Consider the following 8,707-nt stretch of genomic DNA (forward strand, 5'->3'; position numbering starts at 1 on the left):
TTACTTTTCAGTTCAATTTCTCTTTTCTCTTGTAGATAATATATTGTTCCAATCTCTTCCTCGTATTTTAGTTGAGTTTATTCATGATAAAAAACAACCTTATTTTTGCACTTTCCATTCTCTTTGCTTTCCTAATGTTCACTCATGGAATCATTGGTCCATGGTACACATATGATTAAATTTGGGAGAAATATAATACAAACGTAGTACGATAAACCTAGTTGTTATCATCAATGGCAAGTTCAATAGAGTGGCCCGCATCGGGATTGTGACTGCGAGGCATGGGATGGACTTCATTAGTGCCATATGCAGCATTGACATAGCCAGCCAAGGTGTCCTCTAAAATGTCACGGTTAAAGTTTCTCTTATGGCTGGTTATCATCACCTTTTGCTTTTGAGTTTGAATGCTACGCTTATCATCACTTTTTGTCTTTGAGTCCCCTTACATCAACCTATGTTTATTACATGTTTTTAGAGTTCAAACTGTTAACTATAATTTACTGAATCAATATAAGTTTCAAGTAGATGTACCTTCTAAAATGTTTCAAGAATTAGACCAATTTTGATGAAGTAAACCTAATTTACTCAAATAATCATTTTAGGGTGTTATGTATGCCTTGATCACTAATTTTTTATGTGCGGACCGTGACACAGGCAGGGTATTGTGGGCTTACGAGTGACTAGTTGCCAGGCTACAATTTTGAGCCTCTAAACCCGTGCGTAAAGAAATGGTCTCCGACAGCTCCAAGCCCAAAAAACCCAATTCAACATTTATTGAAACAAAATTAGACTGCTCTAAGTACTCTTTGCACAATGTCGAGAAATAGAAATGGGGAGCAATAATTTTGTCTAAGAACGTGGACCTGCAATTGCATCCACTAAGTAGTTGAATCTTATTTAAATCAAAGAAGAAACGAAGTTAATGTCATGTGGCAGCCTATAAATACCCAGCAACGAAAAGCCGTATGTACCTTGCATCTCATCGTTGCTCATCATTTACTTTTCAATTCAGTTTCTCTTTTCCCTTGTAGATAATATCCCTTCCCCATATCTAGTTTGGTTTATTCATGGCAAAAAACAGCCTCATTTTCACACTTGTCATTCTCTTTGCTTTGCTAATATTAGCTGATGGAATCAGATTTACCGAGGAAGTTAGGCTTTCCAAGTTAGACAAAGATGAGTACTACTCGGGAGAACTGGTAACAAAGACCCTGATTGGCAGCCGTAATAAGATCAAAGATAGCCGGGGCATACATGGAGCAGATGCTGCTGCTGTTACCACCATTTCCGCATCCAATACCAAGGATTTGCACGCCACAACCCCTGGCCACAGTCCCGGCACCGGTCATTCAACTCCACCTAATGGCCATAATTAGATATTAGTTAGCAAGATCTACATCACATGTATGTAAGATAATTATCATTATCTACTGCAAGCTGGTATTGCGGGGTTCTCATATGCTATAAGATAAGCTCTCTTATGAATATATATATATATGTATGTCCTGTTAATATGATCTGCTGCTTCCAGAATGTTGATTACTTCCGTCGTGTGGGGTTTTAATAAGTAGGCTTTGATCTGCAATAAATTTCATCTTAATAGCATCTATGGTTTCTCATTTGTATATTTTGTGGTTTCCCTAGTTTCGACTTTCGAGATGTTTTTCATCGTGTGTAGACTCTAGCTGAAGCTATAAAGCTTTGTTTTTATTTTGCAAAATGGAGCACTAAACCAAATAAAGCATGCCATCGAATTCAATCAACACTATAACTAATATTGAATCTTAATATATATAAACTAATTTCTTTCATCTTTAGATAGCAATCTTTTTTTGCGTTAAAAAATGAAATAAAACATGTTATTATATTAAATTAAAATGCACAGAGACAACATTTTTCACATATCATCACTTACTGTTTTAGTATATTAAATTTGCAGGTATTATATATATACACACTGAGATTATAAATTTTACCTATATTTCAAAATAGTTTAATAAAGGTGTGAAAAATGAATGAAAAACTGAAAGTATTAATCAGCAATTATTTATAGTCAAAATATATAAAAAAGAAAATCAAATTGGTAGGAGTCGGAACTTGTACCCTTTTTAAGTGCAGAGAATACTAGTCAAGGATTCAATGGTTGCTTGAAGCTAGAATAATTTGTTAGGAGGTAGAATGAAAATTTAATTTTTTTTATAATCTATATCTTTATAATTTTTAAAGTATTAAATTAAATTTTTATAATTTTAGGAGGTCAAAGTGTAATTTTATCTTTACTAATTTAAAATTTTAAAAAAATTTAAAAAGCTTAAAGGGCCATTTTTCATTTTATGGAGTCTGAGGCCATGCCAGCCCCTTAAAATCGCCTCTGTCTCCACCGATCATAAAAAGGAAAAAAATAGAATAAAAATTAAAAACAACAATCATAGCTTATAGAATAAAAATTAAAAACAACAATCATAGCTTATCTTCAAGTTGCAAAGAGATCCAAAAAAAACCTTAAAAGATGCACGAGGCATTTAAATTAATTAAAAAGACAACTCCAACTTCTTATTATATTGGTGGGATTTTATTATTTATTATTTTTATTGGTTTTCAGTTTTTTGCAAAAGAAAAATAACACCTAAACACAAATTAGATTATTAAAATTAATTATAAATTTGCTTTTTAGAAACAAAAAATTAGAAGTAAAAAATACTTTAAAGATTTAGGTTTTTTGAGGAATATTTTGAAGTTGATGTAAATTAATATAATTGATGGTCAACAGTAGTGGTTAAGTTCTTTATTGCTACCTCAATCATTAAGGTTCAAGCCTTATAATTCATTTGTATTTTGATTTTTATATATACATTTTTTCTTCTACTTAATATTTTTCTAAATTTAGGAATATCAATTTTTATTATTTTATTGATTCATGTTGCCGTGGCTTATTTTATCCTCCATGTTTAATATAATATCATATAAAGTCTATGGGAAGAAAATGATATTTTTAAAGCACTTATCATACATATAGATGCGTAAACACAAATCATCAGAGCCCTTCAATTAAGGAATTGTTATTACATAACCATAGGATCCACCTATATATGAGATTGATTAGAAAAGCAACATAAATTATCATTATTTCACAGTGTGGACATATATGATAAAACTCGGGAGAAATCTAATACTACTTGCCGTAAATCTAGTTATTGTCATCACCGGCATGTCCAGTAGAGTGACCCGCGCCGGGACTGTGTCCGCGAGGCGTGGGATGGACATCATTAGTACCATATGCAGCGTTGACATTTTCGGCCGGGGCGTCCTCTAAAATGTCACGATTGAAGCTTCTCTTATGGCCGCTTGTCATCACCTTTGTTACGTAGTTTCCGGACTCAGCCAAATTTTCTGCTTTTGAAATCCTAATCCCTTCACTAGTTGCAACTTCATAAGAAAATAATAACCAAAGTACAAGGGCAGCAGCAAAAATAAGGTTGTTTTGGGCCATTGGGGCGAGTGAAAATTAAGAATGAATAAGAAAATTCTAAGAGGAAAAATCAAAGTGAATAAGGAATTGTTATACTAGAGCGATGACTAATGGTGAGAGTTGCCCTTAAAGCTTTTGCCTCATTGGTTATTTATAGACTAACAAATCCGGCGTATGCTGTTGTTGATTATCAACTAGTCAACGTTAAACGTTTACAACTGCTGCTACCGAATGGAGTCTTATGGGTTATTACGATCTCTGTCTGTCTCTGTCCCCCTTTGGCTAATTTCTTCGAATGGACAGGCTCAGGGGTGTGCTGTACCTATACTCCTATTTCTGCATGTCCCATGCAATTATATTTTGGAATTGGAACATAAATTACATGGAATATGGTGGAAGAAACTTGCACGCATTTACTATCTGAATGAGACTTTTCTGGTATAAAACCAACATATACACACACACTTGTCTTTCTTTTAATTTGCTCCTTCAATCTGCCTTCAATAAGTTCTTGGAATTACTGTTCATGCATAACAAGTTGGAATAATACATGCATCTAATTTCATTGTTCATTCACTGAGAAAAAAAAAAGGAAATTCCTCATGACAGCACTACTGCTACAGCCAAGCCGCCTTTTAATTAATTTTCATTTCAACTAGAAGTTTTAAAACAAGTGTACGTTCATGATTTTTAAGCTTTCTGCAAGTATCCGAATCTGCTGTATTAATTAACTTCCAAGTTCAATTCTTTCTGCAGTTGCTCAGGAATCAATGGCCATAACAAAAGCATACAAGAGACTAACATTTAAAAAAGAAATTAGTATCAAAATCGATCGATACCAAGTTTTGTTTTGTTTTCCAAAGAACATAAAGTGGTGAATCATTATCTAAGTGTCTTTCAAAGTTTCTGGTGTCCCTCAAACAATAGATGCCTGTCTTTAAAGTTTCAAACAATCACTTCATACCTTGTTTGACTTAAGGATTGGCAGCTCAACATTAGATGGTCGAAGTACCAAGTATTATTAATTTTTTTTTCTACTGCAATACACGTATATATAAATATATTTACTTTGCTGTCTCTACTATTTTGGAGTTAACCATGGTTGCGTGACAAGCTAGGGCAGGCAATTTCGTACAATTGGGTCGGTTATTATGATAAGAATCAAAGAAGGATTTTGTGGGGCACTGCCGACCGGAAAATCTTCTTCCATGTTAACTTGAAATTGTAATACTACTGGCTAGGTTTTACTGTACCCAGCACTAAAGTTGGCCAGGAAAAACCCGCGCCAATTAATTTTCTCTGAGCTAGAACCGCCCTATTGAAGTTAACTTATTGCCTTGTTATTGCTCTTCTTCCATTTTAATGCGTCACGAAACTGTAAATAAAGTTGCAATTAGGCTTGGCAATATCAGGCAAAAGCTGACAGCAAAGGCCAACAAAAGCCAAATTATCCAGATTAGAATAGATAGACATATGTCAAAGATTCGAAGGACTACAGTTTATACAAAAGAATAGCCATTTTCTAGCACATTTCCTCTTATACCAAGTCTAAAAGGAAAATGCTTTTTGATTGTTTTAATCTGGATAGTCTGAACCGACACAAATTCTAAGCCACTATGGCAGTGGGGTTAAGCTTGATATATACTGATTATTGTTATTAATTAAGGATGACCAAATCATGGTTAAAGTATTAAAATGAAGATCTGCTGACAATATTTAGTGACAATGTTGGGCATTACTAAAAGTGCTAGTGATGGTGACCCAGTGCGCACTGCATTTTCAAAGCTATATTACCAGGAAAAGAAAGGTGCACAAGGGTTGAAGCCCCACGGAGATCCAAGAGGACCCGTAGATGTAAAGTGTCCATTGGCGTATCAAATCTATATTTCCTGGAATGAATGATGTTGAAGTCAATTAGTCAAATGAATGTAATGATGTTGTATAGGATGTTCCACTTGTTTAGTGTTGAGAATTGAAGGGAAGGATTGTCCGGTTGATATACAGCCTGGTTGGCTCCTGGAGTCGAGGAACTTCTTTTACCATCCAATGAGACACGGTTGGATCTGGGATAAATGGGCTCCGTTGGTCGCAAATTATGATCATAGCAATGAACATGCGGTGGCGAATTAAGGTTGGAAAGAGGTGAGCATTTTTCCTTAATTCGTCAAATCATAGCCTCTGAACATACGCAGAATCCTGTATTAAGTCAAAGGAATCTAGGAATCTTCGACGCAGGCTTTTATGACTATGCTACTTAAAGGGCTTAGTGGATAGAGATCATCACGAGGAGTGGATGTGGAATTATAAAGAACTGACGCTTTTGATAAGATGAAAAGTCTTTAATTTTAATTACTTGGAATTTTTAAAGTTAGATATGTTTTTTTTATATAATATTAGGGTGAGGGATGTGAATAGAGGTGTTTGTAGGTTGGGTGTAAGCATGATATTAACATATATTATATTTGCTTAAGTCTGATTCGGTCTGAAATTTGGACCTAAAATACCTGTCCATATTTATAAAATATTAACTCAAATCCATTTTAAGTCTGTCATATTATTTTTTATATATTTATATTGTTTTATTTTAATAATTAATAGTTTTTTATATAATTATCTTAACTTTATTTTAATGGTTATGTTAGATCAATATTATATATTTAGTATATGTTAATTTTTTTTAATGTGTTCTAAATTACATAATATAAAGTATTATAAGCTTAAAATGGGTCGGCCTAAGCCGAGCTCTATCTTAAATGTTCAAACTCGAGCCTAGCACATATTTTAAACGGCTTAATTTTTTTATCCAAGCACATTTTTTGGATTTAATATTTTTGTCTAAATCCTTTCAAATTTCGAACAAATCTTTAGACCTGGGAGGTAACCTAGCCCATGAACAAGTCTAAATGAGAATAATGCAATTCGAACTCATGTTAAATGGGTATCTGATAAAAAATTTAATCAAAACTTCATTTGAATCAAGATGGATACTTCTCCAATAATTTAATTTTTGTTTTGGAGAGGAGGATAGAAATTAACTTTTTCATACAAAATTATCCTTCTCTTTTATTGGATAAAAAAAACCGGAGTACGTTGTTTGTAAAGTTTGTTATTCTACCATCTACTACGTGATCCGCTTCAATTTTTTTTTTAAAGATTGTTTTTATTTTCAGTCTACAGATGCAATGTTTGCTCTGTTCAAAATTGCACTGGTTCACTGAATGTTAGAATCGTACCATGCACAATTTTAAACCAACAATTTAAAATATTTTCATACTCAGTTCACCATTGCAATCGCTTCCTCTGCCGCAGGGTTAGCTAGGGGGTGGGTGGCAGGCACGACTCTCTTAAAATGATTTTTCTTATTTAGGTGTTTTAAAATTTTTTAAATTTTAAATTAGTAAAGATAAAATTATATTTTGATACTCCTAAAAATAATAAAAATTTAATTTAATTATTTAGAAATTATAAAAATATATACTTTTAAAATAATAAAATTATATTTTTATTAACATAAAAATTATAATTTAATTTCGACTTTTAAAATATTTTTGACTTTATCTCGCGTTTTGCGGTACATAAAATAAAAATGAAGAAGATGAGAGAATATATTGAAAGAAATTCTAAACGTTTCCAAAGTTTGTTGTACCAATTAAAACTATAAATTAAAAAGGATGAATTAAAACATGTTAAACATTTAATACAAAGCTTTATTAATAATAAAAATTAATGAAAAAAAAATCAAAACTTATATCCGAAAGTCAGAAAATTCTATCAACTGCTGGCTATAGTACCGACCTTTATCGTGAACCACGAAAAAGTAATGGTGACTTGGTGAGTGGTGAAGCAAAACAGACAAGACATGCTCCGTTGGTCCTGCATATTAACTTGAAAACCCGAACTTTAACGGGCCAAAACTAACGAGCTCTGGCTTCCTCCTGGGCTAAAAGGAATAGGGAATGAATATGAAGCAGTGTTTATGGACCAGCTTGCATCCCAATCCCAAGTCGGCACCGGCCTCGTGGAACTTGTTAGGCTTTTGTCGATTTCGAGTACAAGGTTCCATCAGTTTTCAACACAATTTGCCTGCTGCACTCTGCAGTAAATACAAACTGTATTTATGAATGAGAGTGACCTCTCTCTTCATTTATTTTTAGAATTTATATATTTAAATTAATAAAACTGTTAGCTGAATTGATTTTTTAATAATTTCATATTTTTTATTGAAATTTTAATATATATAATGATTAAAATATTTAAATTAGAATAATATCGATATTTACTATCAATAAATTATTTTTACTCTTTAAATTTTTTATGACTATTATTTAAGAGAAACAACTACGGCAAAATTTAAAATTGTAAATATAAAATTAAAAATCTTAAAACTTTTTTTTTCTCCAAGCCATTTGTTTTTTTATATTTTGTTTTACCTAGTGACGGTGTCATCTTTTAAGCTGGCTATTGTCTGTCTTTTTCTCCCTCCCATCAATAATTTTTTTTCTTTCTTCTTCTTATTCACTCCATATATCTTCTCTTTTTCCAGTTTATAGATTTATTTTGTGTGTATCTTTGTTATCTTCAAAAGTTGTGATGGACAGATAACGATGTCTATCGTTCGCTAAAATTCCATTGGCCACCAGTAGTTTTTTTAGAAATGTGGGTGACTCTTCGTCAACTTTTTAATTTATTTCTGTTTTGAGAGTATTTCAGCATAATAAATGATTTCATGAATCGATTTGGACTTGTATTGTCTTTAAGTTTTATATTTTTTTGTTTATTTTTTAATTGTTAAATAAGTCTTCAGTTTTAGAAGTTTTTATTTACTCTTATAGCATGTTTATTTTTGCAAGTGATTTTAGGGATGGCTTTATTGTCATCCTCTCTAGTTTGGTGAATGCTTGATTCTTTTGTTGTCGCTTTGGACTATCCGAAGCTGATTTTCTTATCGTATTAACTACTTGCAATCACTCCAGAAATGTCGTGCTTGAGTTGTGAAAAAGCCAATTACAACGTGTTAAAAATTCTATTAATGTTGAGGTTAAAACCTTTGTTGTGTTGATCAAATTTGTTCTTTATAATCTATTAGGAGTGTTATTATTATTTTCCTTGAATTAATAAATTTACCATTAAAAAAATTATAAAATAAAATTGATTGAAGTGGTCGGGTTGGATTTAATTGTTAGCTGAATTTGGTAGAAAGCAACTTGGTGGTGGCATTAAATTACGTACATGAGATAA

The 8,707-nt window shown here is 32.2% G+C and overlaps 1 long non-coding RNA gene across 1 annotated transcript; it reads left to right on the top strand.

Moving 5' to 3' along the window:
* Positions 1-660: 660 nt before the first annotated feature.
* Positions 661-1,605, top strand: LOC121229460 (uncharacterized). The gene is made up of 2 exons (XR_005927209.1): positions 661-963; positions 1,139-1,605. It is a non-coding gene; the product is annotated as an uncharacterized lncRNA (long non-coding RNA).
* The last annotated feature ends 7,102 nt before the right edge of the window (positions 1,606-8,707 follow it).

This window comes from Gossypium hirsutum, chromosome A05 (genome assembly GCF_007990345.1).
Source record: "Gossypium hirsutum isolate 1008001.06 chromosome A05, Gossypium_hirsutum_v2.1, whole genome shotgun sequence".
Taxonomy (NCBI): Eukaryota; Viridiplantae; Streptophyta; class Magnoliopsida; order Malvales; family Malvaceae; genus Gossypium; species Gossypium hirsutum.